The sequence below is a fragment of the Euwallacea fornicatus genome, chromosome 34 (genome assembly GCF_040115645.1).
Source record: "Euwallacea fornicatus isolate EFF26 chromosome 34, ASM4011564v1, whole genome shotgun sequence".
Lineage (NCBI taxonomy): Eukaryota > Metazoa > Arthropoda > Insecta > Coleoptera > Curculionidae > Euwallacea > Euwallacea fornicatus.
The window spans coordinates 1,815,368-1,831,539 of NC_089574.1; the positions used below are offsets into that span (position 1 = coordinate 1,815,368).

At 38.5% G+C, this 16,172-nt stretch overlaps 1 protein-coding gene and 1 long non-coding RNA gene across 2 annotated transcripts in view; one reads left to right on the forward strand and one right to left on the reverse strand.

The window, feature by feature from the left end:
• The first annotated feature begins 639 nt into the window (after nucleotides 1-639).
• Nucleotides 640-16,172, forward strand: part of LOC136348661 (pancreatic triacylglycerol lipase-like) — a 44,820-nt gene continuing 29,287 nt past the window's right edge. Inside the window, exon 1 of the mRNA XM_066299670.1 lies at nucleotides 640-932. The gene's annotated coding sequence lies outside the window, so the exon portion shown is untranslated. The remainder of the gene's footprint in view (nucleotides 933-16,172) is intronic.
• Nucleotides 2,742-4,634, reverse strand: LOC136348590 (uncharacterized). Its single transcript, XR_010733685.1, has 3 exons — nucleotides 4,278-4,634; nucleotides 3,206-3,786; nucleotides 2,742-3,099 (listed from the first exon to the last, which is right to left on the reverse strand). It is a non-coding gene; the product is annotated as an uncharacterized lncRNA (long non-coding RNA).

Below are 16,172 nucleotides of genomic sequence, written 5' to 3' on the forward strand. Positions count from 1 at the left end.
TCCTTAGTCATATCTACCACTTATTTTGGTCGTTGTTGCACGTCACTGTTCTTGGAAAGGCAAAAAGTTTTAAAAGGCAAAATAAAAAATCCAAGTCCGTATAAAAAAAAAAGAAGTTGATTATGATGGCTTAAACACGAAACGTCGGATTCCAAATTTCGCAACGCTATTTTGTAAGGACGCGAAAGTGGTAATAATGGAGTGACGTCAATTTTGAAATAACTCTTCAATACAAGCAAAGAAGAAAAGTGATACACCAACATTTCAGTTCTTTCTAGATATCGCCCGAAGTATTCGAAATTTTTCCGAGTGCGGAGTGGCAGCTTCCAGGCGTTAAATTGTGAAGCTTTGCCCCAAGCGACCTCGCATCTCTTACAGTTTCCGAGATTCCAACGACACACTTCGAATTTGGACCGCCCTGTACGCTGCAGTTTCACGTTCTAAGTTAGCCTCAAGGAGACAAATTCAGGGGAATTGAAGAAATACTATATAGGCAAAAACCTTTCTGCACAAGCCTATCTGATTTCCTCATATAGAACTAATTATTTTCCTTTGCACAAACCACCTCGGTCGGCCAGCTCGCACGTACACTTTTCTTTTTTCCACTGTTACGCCACTGCTGTCACCGCGTTAGGGAAAGTAAATTGTGCATTCGACGAGAGTTCGGAATACCAGTCTCGACACCTGTGTCCACCATTATTTTTCTATTACTACAATTTGACCCTGATGCTCAAACCTACTTTCGGATGATTTGAAGCATATCTGTGCGCCTCATTTCCGGATTTTTGACAATTCCCCGTTTCCAGTATGTTACGTAATTGCTGGACAATATTACGTTCATGTAACTTCGCGAGTGAAATTTGAATACCCTAATCGATTTGCAGTTACTAAAAAATACTATGAACTGGCCATACAGACTCGTATAAGGGCAGGTAAGTTTATTTACAGGTAATAAATAAATTTACTATTATTAGCTTTAATGCACGCACATTTAACCGGTTTTTACCTTAAAACAATACATGCTCGCACGTAGTTTGCCACAAAAATTCTTCATTGCGCAAATACTATTGTTGTTCAAATTTTATTAGCGCACCACTGGTTTTCCTCAAAACAAAAAAAATATATATCTATTCGGTTTGGTGCAAAAACGCTTGCGTTGTAGATACCTGACGTAACTTCAATTCGAATTTCTGCCTTTTTATTCCGATTTCATCATACAGCAAAATTACAAAAAAGCTCTGCAGGAACGCTGCTTTGTGAGCCGCGTGCCACATTGCAGGACGTCGCACCGCTCGTCTCGTACCAGTTGGAGAACTACGCATTTCCTAGCTACCACCACGTATATATACCGCTGAATCCCTCGCAAATATCTGTGTCGTTCTGGGATTCGCCATCCCTGGCGAAGTTTAAAATGCTTACGAAAAAATTAAACCCGCTTAGGATTGAGGCGCATCTGCCAATTTTCAAGGAATCCTCTGCGCGGCCTTTGCTCAACATCATAAGAAGCCTGAATTTGCAGAAAAACAATGCGCTCGCCAAATGCCGAGGAAACTAATTGGCACTGATTTGGAAAAAATGTCTCTTGAAGGAAGTTCACCGATACCTCCTATCCTCGATGGAAGTAAATATTCTCACAAAAGAAAATCGGCCCATTCTGAGTTTAAGCGCATTCGCCAAGTGTCAAGACATTCTGTGCACCGTTTCTGCTCAGCAACATCAAAGGCTGAAATTGCGGAATGTGCTCGTTCGCCCGTTGTCAAGAAATCGTGATTGCGATGTGCAACCATGGAGTAACCGGTTTCGCCCAGTGCTCGTTACTAACACGTGCAGGCTTTAATTTTCGTATAGGTAGGCAAAGCCTTTGATACAAATCACAAGCTCCGGCAGTCTCCCCAAAGCGCTTAATGCCGCTTCTATCGCTCTCTCTAATCTGCATATTTTCATGTACGTGTGGTAGAGAAGCTTTGAAAGTAACTCAGTTCAGTAGGAGCTAACGCACGGGTGGAACATTTAGTTGAAGTAATCTCTTTTTCTTGCGCTGACAATGCCTTACGGCCTGTTTTTCGCCACTAGTTACCTTTTCACTCGGGCCCATTTTTGCCAGAGACAAAACAGATCAGTTGGTGCGAGCTTAAACTGCACGGAGAAATTGCAATTTTTCATATTTTGCAGCGTCTCAGATTGGCGGCTTTGAATAATGCCGCGACAGTGAATCGCCACATTTTCACCTTCTGAAAAAAATCGCCAAAAATCGCCTCCTCTCAGTCCTTTTTCCTTCCTATCTATGGCTTTCGACCATCAGCGTAGCCAGCTCCATTTATCTATCGGCTTTTGTATTGTGATGAACATAACGATATGATAGTAACAATAATAATAATAATAATAATGGTAACAGATTACCCGCATTCTCACACAAATCATCACGTTAATATCTCTATAGATAAACTTCGAGAAGTAAAAGTAAAAGCGATTGATACATGTCGCGTGCTGATGGTGGCCAAAATAAAAGCGATAATCATAAACATTTATGGTAATTAGAAATGCAGCGAGGCATGAACATTTTTAAGCTGATTCAAGGAAGTGGTGCTAGCTCATTACTTAACAAAATAATCTGAAGAATTAACGACAATGACCATAACATTAGAGGAAGTCAGGAAATAGGCGAAAGTTCAGTGTCGCTCTCAACGCAGAGATTTCATTAATTTATTCAAAATTATTAGCCTGATGAGAATTTTTTTAAAATTATCTCATGTCGACTATAATTTAACGAAACTGAAAACAATGTTAGTTAATTGACTCGGGCAGCTGCCTGAATACGATACAGGCGGACACAAATTTATTAACATTCCTGTTTACACTTTTTCTTCTAGATTTTAACATTTCAGTTCGCAAAGAGTTCTGCAAGCATGCAGTTATGAAAGCGTTATGTAAGCCTTCGTTTATGTACCGATTTCCTAGAAAACGGATTCGGATTTATTTGGTCTGTAGGAAATGCTACTTGATCTCTTGAGATTTTCGTTACCGGCTTAATGCCGGGCCGGGTATTCATCAAGTTGATGTAACAACGTCAATAAGCAACGATGAGTAGTGTTAATAGGACTAGAAGGAAAAACGATGTGCAAATTAAAGAGGCAGAGAAAGTGATCTCAATGCCTTCAGATTTTACAAATTACACTTATTATTGTGCGAGCATGCTCTCACCAACCTTCGTGCTAGTTGAATTTATGTCAGCACCAGGTTTAATAATAGCGCACCTGTGACCAGGTAACCACGGTGGACAAATATTTTTATGGTGGCCGGCCAGTTCCAGTAATACCGTCATCTTCATAGTCAAGTATGTTCCGACCACTCCACTTTCATCCTCGCCGCACAAATGGTTATGTAGATCAAAATTTTTAAGATAAAAATGCCATTTGATAATGTATCTTCCATCGGACTAAATTGAAGAATAGCCCTCCGACAGCATCTTTAGTAGTTGTCTTTGGCTAGAGCAACGTGCTATAACCTTCCAGATACTGAAGGCGGGTACCATTCGCGCACCCCGTAATGCTTTCCGTCTTTATGACGGCTCAAGTTAAGCGTTTTAGTCCACTATCAAAATCGGTTCAGCTTAATTTGGGTTAAACTTACTGACTTACATGACTCCTCTTTTCACAATATTGCTTAAAATTGGTAGACGCGGCACAGGCCAGTAATGCCTGAAGTCGGTAGGACATACCTTTTTTCCAAAGAGAGTACCTTCTTCAATCGAGAGCGAACGTTTGTCAAGGAATTCAGTCTCATAACCTGTAAAAAATACTAAATAAAATGCGAAAACATCTAACCGTCCACCTATTATTTAATGATTATTCTCTCATTGGGTACATTCAAGAGACAATAGCGTTACAGCGCTTCAATGAAGATGTCGCGTATCGCTGCAATGCTGACCTCAAGCGGGACAACGTCATGCCGAGGAGCTAGAACTTTGAACCTTTAATTTTTTTGAGAAGAATCACTTAACGAATACCTACGAAATCGAATTCATCAGACGTGAAGCCGACAACGAATTCGGGTTACAAGTTGTGCAGCACTCGGCCGCCACAAATTCCCTGAATGCACCTATGGCTCAAACACTGTCTCCATCTCATCTCCATAAATTAAAATTGTTAATGCTGTTACGAAGGCCCGATTGCCAGTTTGAGATTTTTTTAAATTTAGGAAGAAAATGTGGGGAGACATACGTATATAATTTTCCTAAATATGGAGAAAAGTTGCATAAGTTGGTGTTCCAAACTCACTCCCCTGAAACGAAGTTCCATCCCTTTAGGCACTCAAACAACGGAGATACTCATATGATGACATGTAATTTGTATGTTGGACATGGGGAGCCTATGTAATTACCTATGGAAACGCTCTCGTCTGAGCTCACGAGAATATTTTCAAACAAATCCTCAAACAAGTAAAATATCAGTGGAAGTCTGAGATCAGCTCAATAGTTAATCAGATATTTGATGGTATCACGAGGTTCTAAGTAGTTCAAACCATTGTTTAGGTAATTCGCGTATTATTTATTGTTATTTTTGTTAAATAAAGGTTGTCGAGTCTCACAAAGTTTGCGAACTAGTATCACTTATCGGCGAACCCACGAATGAGAAATGTAACAATACTTTCAAAGCCTTGTAAGTGATTACACTGTCACCGCTGAAAGTTCTGATGCCGTAATTATAGTACAGGATGACCATGAGAAAAATTTACATTTTTAAAAAACCAGAGCGATGCTAATTTTTCAAAATAATAATTACTAAACTTGTCTAAATTCACTTCAGGTAGAAAAAATGAATCCATTTTTGCCTAGGTGGAACTGTTAATCAACAAAAATGCAAATATTGGACAGGGAAAAATCCGAAACGGTTTCATGACAGACCTCTTCAGGCACCTCATGTAACTCGGTCACCTTGTAAACTTGCTTTCGTGACTTCAAGATTCGGAGATGTGTCCTGGCCCCCGCCGTCTCCTGACCTTAACACGCGTGATTTTTTTGACGCGGGTATTTGAAAGAGAAAGTATATCGACATAAACCCCGCACTTTTAATGACTTGAAGATAGCGATTCGTGGAGAGGTGGCATTGATCACCGAGAAGACTCTGGAACGAGCGTGGAGAAGCTTTCCGGGCAGAATTGAAAATCGCATTAGGGAAGACAGACTTCGCCTTCCCTCTCTATCTTCTCTCTCTCTCTCTCTCTATCTCATTTTTCCTACGTAAAGTGAATGGCGTATACCCACAAACAGGTTAGATAAGTTTAATTAAAAAATAATAATAATAAAATCAATATTGTTCTAGTTTTTTAAAAAATGTAAATGTTTTTCGTGATCAGTCTGCATTTGCAGTAATATTTACCATAAAGACATTTCTCGGAATCCATTAGTCTAATGATAAAAGTTAAAGCCGACACGGTACCCATTAGAGTTGCACAAAGACCACAACTAAATTGGAGTAAGCATTGTTATGTAGTCGGCTGATTGAATGCTTTTATCTCATTAATTTCTATGATTGTAGAGGAATCAGAATTGCGAAAACAAACAAAGTCGTCTTTCATTTAAGTGCGTAGGAAATGTGAATTTGTTAAACGCAGAATGGGGTTCTTGGAGAGTTCTGAAATTTGCTCAAAAATTTTGTCGAAGCCTTCAAGAAGTTCTTCCAAGCAGCATTAGTGGCAACAGGGAACCGATCAACAAATTGTGATGTGAACATGACACCATAAACCCAGTTAAAACCACAGTGATCTGCAGAAATTGCTCAACTGCAAAACACTTAAAATTCTTCGGTTGCAGTCTTTTGCAGATAATTTTTGTCAACTCGGTAGCCGTGCGTCCATTGAGATAATGAAGAGTACTTTTACGTGTTTGCTCTTCTGTACAAAATTGCACGGAAAAGGTGACAACTACCATAATATTTATTGGTTCTCTCCTACTTTCACAATGTCACCAAATCTACCAGCAGCTAAAGTAGATTATTAGCACTAGTTGATGGTATTATTTTGCCGCACGAAAGGAATAGTTAACTTTCCTCACATCCTCGAGTATCTGGAGCAGCAAGTTCCCATACGAAGGTGAAACCTCTGAAACAACGAAAATAGATAAATTTTACTTATCTCAGGTATGTGAAACCACAATCAGTTTCGTTTTTCTCGATTTTTGACCTTTTTAACTTGAAAGCTTTGAAAATAACGTTTTTTTTTTCGAAATAATGAAAGAAAATAATCAACCGAAAGATGCATGTTTCAAAAATCTGTTATTCGCAATTTTCGAGCACGGTGAAAACATGGAAACGTGTATGAACTAGCGAGAATTTGCTTTTACATGCGAAACATCCTGTAGTTTGTTTGTGGTAATCACTACTAGTATTTTTCTGTATTGTTCGTATATTACCGTGATCAAAAAATAAGGTGAATTTACTTGCAACATGAAAAACCTCCGCTTATCCTTTCAAATAAACATCGTCGCCTTCAAAACACTCCCCGTCGGACACAATCCAGTTATGCCATCGACTTTTTCAACTTCCGAAACGGTCAGAGAAGTTTCGTCCCAGATGCCCTTCAACACTTTCTTCGATTCGGCTTCTATACCCTCAATTGAGTCGAAACGATACAGTGTTTTTTTTTTTTTTGAGTTTGTCGAACAGTCCGAAGTTCAACGGTGCTAAATCAGGCAAATACGGAGGTCGCGGACCGACGCGGGTCGAGTTTTTGGAAAAACGTTCTCCAAGAACCAATGCATCGTGGGAGGGGACATTATCGTGGTGCAAAAGCCAAGAATTGTCTGCCTGCAATTTTGGCCTGCTGAGGCGAATAGCTTTGAGCGAACAACGCGTAAAATGATATTCCTTGTTAACCGTTTGGTCTGGTGGAAAAAATTCATAAGCTCGACACGGCGATGATCGAAGAAAATTGTCAATTTTGATTTTTAGTCGACTTTGGTGTTTTTTTTTAAATCTTTTACACGATATTCGCTCGACTGGTCGGTTGTTTCCGGGTCGCATGCACAGACACAAGCCTCATTTCCCGTAATGATGCGTTTCATGACGTCCTGGTAGTCAAAAATCGTTGTTTGACAAGTTTTCAAGCTACGCTTCTCCTCCAAAGAATTGAGTGCTTTTGATGACTTTTGACGAATGACAAAACAGTGCTGCCTTTGCTGAACTGTGTAAATAGTAAAAGTAAATAACGATCAACGATCAGTATCGAAATATGCATCTTTTTCGTATACTTTCGATATCCTAAGAAGTTAACTTTCTTTTTGTAACCAGGACTAACGTACTGATATTAAAAATGCCCGTTTTAGTTGAGAACAGTTTACTGTTTTTACGAGACCAATGAAGTGCACTGTTAGTCAATCTTCCATCTATGGTGGTCAAATCTCTTTCAATGCCATTTATAAACGATTTTGCTTTCTACCTTTATTTATTTTATCGAGTAGGTCAGTTAACGGGCATTTTTCGTCTCCGTCGATTTCATTCAACTCCGGATTTAGACCAAACTGGTGTTGGGACACACCCTTTGGTTGAAGTGATTGTATATTCCAAAACTAAAAATGAACCTTCAAACAGCGTTTGCATTCGATAATGGTTATTAATCGCATCTCTCGAAATCGTAAGTCGGGTATGAATTCTGCCCCAGTTATTATTTACTTTCCATTTCTTATTATTAAATTTCGCTTATGTCCTGCCCACGACACATACTGCCAATGAGAGTGATAATTTTTACTGGTAGCCTGTTCGTATTATTTCACTTTCATTTAGAAATACAAAAAGTTCCCCCGCGAGAATTATAAATTTAATACACAGATCGGTCATTTTCAAAACTGACCACCGGACATATCTCTGGACTGCGAAGACAATTTAAAATAACAATGAGAACCTTTGTTTGGATTTGTTAGATATCGAGAGGGAAGTTTAATTTGATATTAGAGAGAATTGTATCAGTCACCCCCTACCCCCAGCTACCCTCATTTTGATATTTTAAACGGCAACCCCCATCGAGTAGAATAACATTGCAAGTGGAATTTAATTTGCTTTGTAACTGTGCCAAGAAAACTGAAACCGGTTAATGCATTCGGGAGTTTGAAGGAAAAACGCGTGCTCGTGCAAATAGCTCGTTTAGGTCAAATAATTAATTTTCTTAAGTGCGTGAGATATGAACGGTTATCGGCGAGTAATACTGCAAAGCGATACTTTTAGATCCCAGGAAAATTCTATTTTTCAATTCTTAGACCCTTTCAAGTGGAGTTCTCAACACTTTACTTTTTGAGTAATCCCATAGGAGAAAGTCGAGTGGACTGAGGTCTGGAGATCGCGGTGGTCATTCGCGAAACAGACTCTATTGTTGCCGTGTCAATAAAGGTTTACGTTTTGAGAAACTTTATTAAATGGATGATTTAATTTGAATAACCTATTTACCCTAGTACAGTAGCATTTAAAATTGCAGACGAAACGATGTAACTCTTCCAATCGGTTTAAATAACATTGAACTGAAGAATTATTACATTGTAATAATTGCGAAATTTTCGCTTTCATTAAGAAACAATAAATTACATACAACTTATATCAATCGGGAATAATCAATAAACCTTGTGCCTAAACCTTGGCTATCTATGACAATTAATTAAAACTCAACCGGCCGATACGCATGTGCTGCCCATCATGGGCTTATTTCTATTTTAAATACAGTCCAAGTATCCACCTACCCATATACTGAAATTGTTGCATTAATGCAAATTAACATCCAAGTAAATACGTGAGCCCAAAAAAATTGGGTTCGCATGAAACATGAACAAAACATCATTACCCAACTTGGTATAATGGATGATGGTGTGTTCCGAATTATGAAGGTTTATTGGGTTTGTATGGTAATTGGTCGTATATCTAGGTGGGCTTAATGCAAGTAAGTCATATGTAATGACCCGGAATGTGAGTGCATTTCTTAGAATGTCCTTATGTCAAATCATCAAAATAATTATGGACATAATTATGAAGTAATTACGGATACTTTAATTGACAGAGTTAAAGTGTCCTGCTGGATTTGTAGAATGTTTTATTGTCCTCTGCGGGCACCTGAAGACCCAAAAATATTCATTTCTGCCTTCCTGGGTGTTTCTATCACGACAATGACGAAACTCTGTTCAAACAATCTCGCCTTAATCGGAGCTCACAAATTACTATTTTTTTCCAAATAAATTCAGTAATCTTACCGTAATTGTTTATTTCTACAAGGACGTAATTAGACCATGTGAATAATTTGGGCCGAACTGTAATAAACATATTACTACATAATTCTTCATCATCTTATAACGCGCATATTATTCAATACAACATTAATTAGAAAGTCCATGTTTGTAACTATACATTTTGTAAGCTTATTACCTACTTTTCTGAAGACTCATGCAAACACGATGAGTGCATAAATATACGCATATGCATGAAGTACTCTGAAATTGAAAGTTTGAAGATTCATTGATAGGACTTTATGAGGAACAACTTTAGCGTTGAGAGGAAGTATGCGAGCAATTTAATACCGATTTCCGCAATTCGTTTTTTTTTTTTTTTTTACTTGATAGGTTCGCATCCTAATCAGACTTGAGGAATAGCTGCGTAGGAAACATTCACTTTGTCCTTTCATCAGGGAAAAAGCTTTAGTGTACTTTCATCGAATAAAACCGAAACAAAATCATTCGCAAAAGCACCAATCGAATATTTCGTCAGTTTCAACGAGTTTTTTCGTCAATTTTCAGCCGTTATTATGTCAAGAATCCACGGAGGATTAGGGTCGGAAATTTGAAGACCGCTATCTATACGACTAATGGTTGGAACCATGCCGAGAAATTGAATGAAAGAGAGGAGATCGCACACTCGTTTTGTGACAAAAAGCACACAGAAGGCATCTAAATGGTAGAAGATCAGTAAGGTTATTTATGGACGTTACTGGGCATTGGGCAGCGTCCCGCACAGTGGCATATTAAACAAATTTCAAAAGCCAAAATATCAGGTCGGCATTATCAAAAACCTATTTAAAAACAGATAACTGTAGTAGTACGAATCGAAAACACTCATCTTTTCCTGAATAAGGAAAGGCTCAGGGATCGGCCCTTTAACCATAGCTTTAAGGACAAAAACATACCATGTGATTCTAGATAAGTGGGACAAGCAAATGTCTTGAAATCGACAAGATCATTTCAGGTGTGACGTTTCGACAAGCGCTTCTGATCCGAATTTTTGATATCTTCGGCATCCGATCGTAAACGATATGTTTCAAATGACCCTACAAAAAAAATCTGCTGAAGTCAAATCTGGTGGTCGGGCCGGCCGATTAACTGCACCATCAGCCCACCCTTGTGGAAAATGTTGATTTGAAACTTCTCTGACATTCCTGGCGTAACGAGCAGGGCAGCCGTCATGTTGAAACCACATTGTTCGCTTTCGCTCTAAATTAACTTCTTCGAGGAGTAAAAAATCTTGCAAAAATTTCCGATGCTTTTCTGCACTGACGTTTCCATCAATGACGTGTGGCCCGGTAAGAGATCTACCGAAAATACCACGCCAAATAATCAAAGTTCATGGTCACTGTCTTTCCACTTCACGCAACCAATACGGGTTCTCAATCGACCAATAATGCACGTTGTGGCGGTTCTTTTGACCGTGGTTAGTGAAGCTTTATTCGTCCGAAGATAGTACTTTTGAAGAAAAATTTGCATTTTCGTGCAGTTTATTTTTGTTATCGATCCAGTTTTATTGTGAATTTTGTCACTGTCAGCGAAGACTGATTCAAGTAAAAATATTTTCATCATCAACAAAGAATTCGGATCTTTCCAAAAGAAAATCAGGTGTTGCATTTGAGAAACCGAAGTTCATCCCAAATGACAGGTGGAGGTGACCTTGAAATGATTGACAGCATACAAAATTGAGACTCCGTGTATAGAAGACTATTAAAAAAAGTTTTTTTTTAGATCTTTTCGATTTTAAGATATTTGCTTGTCCCATTCATCTAGAATCACTCAGTATATAGGTTCAAGTGGAAAGAAAAATTGTGCAAGTGGGAGAAGTTTTATTGTACCTCCAACAAAGGAACGGCGGAACTAGTCAGTCGGCGTCTCTCCTTCGAAGTTTAGATTATAGCATCGGTTTGACTGCCTTTCTGACTATAGAAATTTAGAAAACTATCAGATCAGATGTAACGATAAGAAATTGAAACGTGCATAAATTCACAGATTTACTTATTATTTTGATGGAGTTAGCTGACGCCTATAGCACTCCCCATACTGCGGTCAGTCGGTACTGAACATCTGTTTGAACGGTGCGCAAACCTGGAGAGATCACTGCTGCTGGGTCGGTTTTCGACTCCCCAGAAGATCACGAAGAAACATCAACGAATTCAGACCATCAGGTCCATTAATGACGCAACTAACTTATGCTTTAATGAGGAAATGTGCAGTAATTTATAAATAAGTAAAAACTCTAAACTAATTTAATCCGCTGCTAGAACTTTTTACGAGTAAAAACTCCGTAACGGTGAGAGATCCGGCAAACACCGGAACGACTCCGGTCACGTCTCAAGCCACGTAGTTGGTCTCTGTCGCAGGCGTGGTAAACCTTATGCGACCCTTGTCCCACTTGCACAATCCCTATGTTTCCACCTGAACGGGTTTTACCTGTAAACAAAATAGCATACATATTTCAATATGCTGGTCATACTACGATTGTTGTATGTACAGGATCATTCAAACACGGCGCCTCACCACTTTTTGCATGAAACAGATGGACTTGGCAAGGTAGTTTGTTAACATTAACTAAGAAGAAGTAAGCATTCCCCTTTTTTTAGTATAAACTAGATGCTTCTTTTTTAAAACTTGTATATATTTTTGTTACTTCTTAACAGAGTCGCACGCTAAAGAAAGAGAGCGATCAAACCGCCTTTCCAGTCTTAAGTATAAGAAAACTGGGCACTAGCCATGGGCGTACCCTGACTAGAGGGCGGTTAAGACTGTTTGGCATAGCATAAAGGCAGTTATCGTGCAGGATTTCATTCCTTATAAAAGTTCCATCTTCAGACTCAAACACTGCTCTTTTAGAATCATAAGGAATACCGCTAGGAAAATTCCTGCCGACGAGGCACATTATGCTCAATCTTCAGAGCGGCGTTTCAATTTTAAGGACGGATCGCGATCGTAATGAAAATAATTATTTATAAAAAATAATTTATTATTTAACAGGTTACGATCTGAACACCTCGAACCAATTCGACAACCCCAGACTTAAGAACTACCCATACTCTTTCGATCCCCTCCTTATACCCAAAAAATACCATCGTTAAGAAATCTGTTGGTTTATGTTACGACTTTAATTAATGAGTACACATAAGATTTGAGTCTCTTCTGGCATCTTCAATGTCAGCTCAAGTTAAATTATGATTTTCTGAACATAACGTTCGCCTATGGATTTATATGTTTACATTTATAAAGCAATAAGACTTTATGGGGTTGTCATATTACTTTACCACTCGTAAATGGCCATATAATTGTTCCATCATGCACGATAACGCTAGCCATAGGCGTAACGCAGGGAATACATCAGCCTGGCCTGCCTCGTGATAAATTTAAAAAATTATAATAATAGTAAAATAATAATTAATGCGAAAGGAGCATTAAAATGTGGAAAGCGACACTTAGGGTTATGACGTTGAAGATATGTTTTTTTTTCCGGAAACATACCTTTTTTTCAAAAATTTGAATATCAATACATTCCAATCAAATTTTTCTATAAATTTTTTTTTTAAGTTTCCAATCGTTTATGTGTTTGTTATTAGGTACTTAACATGTTAATATTTGTTGCTCCTGTAACTTGTAAATGGTTAAACAGCAATAAAAATCTTTTTATACAAAACTTGTCTGGAAAGTATCGATGTTCGCCTTCTTAAGAAAAAAAGCTATATTTCTGAAAGAAAGCATTGCATTGGCGTCGCTCTCCGTATTTTAGCATTTACCCCAGTTCACGCCCCCTTATTTAATACGATGAAAAAATGACTTAGCTAAACGCAATTTGTTTTCATATAAAGTGGGCGGGGCGTCGTCCTTGTACAGGTTAGGATTACTGAGAAAAGGGCAGAAAGGCTTCAGGAGGCGATAACAACATGGACAAACGGACACGTGTCACTAAAAACCAACTCACACTGTCCAGTCACCAAGTTAAGGCCCCATGTGAAGGGCAGAGGGTCACACAACTAAATCGAAAAACAACGTGAAATATTTGAAAGGAACGATCGGGAAAAAACTAGAACATTCTAGATTCGTTCTATATGGGAGAGTTCCTGCAATTTTTCTATTGGCGGATTTACAAATATGAATTTCGTTGTTCTCTTTGTGTTCGGTGGATGATTATTTATGTATAGACGTCATCGGTTCGGTCACAAGAGCAAATGGGCCGGTGACGCCCCATTTTCCTGTAACTTCCCAACGTGTGAATTTGTCGCTAATCTACGGATTTGCAATTGTTTTTTCAATTGCCTGAGTCACTTCGTATGTCCCGACTAAGCCCTTTTCGTCGACATTTGGACCGTCTCGGGAGGTCGGTAATTAATTATTTTTCTACCTTAGTTTTGACAAAACTACAATCGAACGGAAAGGAAAGTTTGAATTAACTTTTCCCACAAGTATCTGATTTCGACTAAATACAGGTTTTTACAGTGGGCGCGATTATAACAGAAACAAGAGTTAAAACAATCTCTTTATTTATTTTAAAAATTATTTATTTCTTACGTTTCCAGCTGCTTTTGTACCGCACCTCTTTGTATTCAACCCAAAGAATTATTTCAGTTTTGAGACGCATTCGTTCGTTTCACTTTCATCTCTTTTACCATTTGACCATGACATTTTTGGCTCGAAAGAGAAATTTATATGTAGATAACGTTACATTATCAAAATGTATTACTCAACCGTTCATAAAACGATCTTTTCAAGGTTAATTGAAAAGCATTTATACAGAACCTGCTTATTCAGTGTTGTCATCTCACAAACTGCTAAATTCTTTGTAATATTATTTTCAGTTGTTGTTATATAACACATAATCTTTACGAAGTAACCTGGTTTTTTTGTGTTGTTCTAAGTTGTTCATTATTTATCTTTAGACGGCTGATTAAAAATATTTTATGGGGATATTATGAAGCAGACTTACTTTCTATAGTCAAAGCGTTTGCTACGTTGATGTAATTCCGTTCGCGAATTTTATCAGCCGATTCACTTACGAAGTTTGGAATTCATGGAATTCAAAATATCTCTCTTGAACGTAATCGGTTTTCAGACGCAGTCAGCATGTTGAAACTTCCATGCGGAGAGTTTTACTTTTTTTTTTTGTAGAGGGGGAAAACCTTCTAAAGGTACCCCCTGAAGGGAGGCGCCTACCCACTGAAAAACCCACCTCTCTTCACCGTTGTTCCCCCGGAACCGCCTAAAGGCATTACTTCAGGGGGTGGTGGCATCGCGCCTACTAATCCGGCCTACACCTAAGCCGGAGGACTTCGCCTCATAACACTCGTCGTCTTCCATTCCCTCTCGTACGTTTCGCATTCATGATTTTCTCTATCATTCTTGCAAACGCATTCCACTTACATTCTGATTCCAGAATCTCACTGCCGATCACGTTTCGGTCCAGTCTGAGTCCGCTCAGCCGGGCCTCCGCGCGATCGGCCTCCCATGCCTGACACTCCCACTGCGCGTGCTCGGGAGTGTCGCCCGCACCATTCTCTTCGCTCCCGCAGAACCAGCAGTGGTCACTGCGCTCAATCCCTATTCGTCGCAGGTATTTCCCGAGCACACCGTGCCCGGTGAAAACCTGCGACAGGGGGGAGTTTTACTTAAAGTAACACAAGCGGTAATCTCCGAAATCGGATTTAAAATCGGAAGCAGTTTCAAGCAAACGTTGCTGTGAAAGGGGACGTTTAACGCAGATAAGCGAGTTTTTTTCTCAAGGTTACTTAAAGGACGCTTCAAGGAAACCTTTTTTTTTTTTCATCCAAAAGCTTTTTTTTATAAACATGCGAAGACCTTAAAAAATTATGCATTTTTTTCTGGAAGAGTGTTTTTCTAAAACTTCGTTTTCCAGATATCGCCAAAAATTCAAGTGGCGCATTTCAAACAACACATGATTTATGTTGTGAAAAAACTTTACGAATAGAAAATGAAAAATTTCACATTCAAAAATTAACTTAAAACAACAAAAAATTTTTTTTTTTACATTTTTAAGTGGGAAAAAGCCATGCTTTCCCTACAACGTACTCGTATTCTTTCGGTTGATATCGATGTCTCAGTGCGTGAGGTCGGCATTTTAAACATTCGTTTCATCGATAAACGGTTAAAAATCGGCTTTCGCATGATTTTAAGTTAATTTCCGAAATCTGTGAATTTTTATTTTCTGTTTTCCGCTCTCCATTTTCCCATTTCATTCATAAGTATTTTTGCCTAATTTTAGTCACGTGCCATTGTGAGCGTGCCGCTTGAATTTTTGCTGATGTCTGGAAGATGAGAAGATAAAAAAACTCTTTCAGTAAAAAATGCAACGTTTTTAAATCTTTTTGTAAATTTATCAAAAAAAACGGGCGCTCCATTGAAAGAAAAAAAAGTTGACCTTGAAATGTCCTTTGAATGACTTTGAGTAAAAATTTGTGTATGCGCGTGGGATGTCCGCCTTAGTAACAATCAATGTTCGTTTAAAACTTTTTTCAATTTAAACTTTGTGTCGGAGGTGATTGCTTGTGTCATTTTAAGCGGAACACCCCGTACATGTTCGTTCTCGATTACGCAAATATGGAGGTGGTATTGGTATTTTGAAGAAATATTACATGGGTCTTCCCTTGCAGAAGTTTTTTTCAAAAGATGTCCGAAAATTTTCGTGCAATTTTAAATTGAAAAAACGTTAGACCGGGGGATTTGTAGAAAGACTGCCGAAGATACATCTCTGGTTAACGTGTTTAAGTATGCATGTTGGAATTTTATTGTTACATGGCTAAATCTGTTGATTTTTCGCAGAATAGTTCTCGTACGAAATGATGTAAGGAGGAACAAAACTAATAATGAAGTGAGTGTGGCCTTCCTAATTTTGGATTTTTTTTGTAAACCGATTTATTGCGACGAAACGTTATCGCAAAATCGG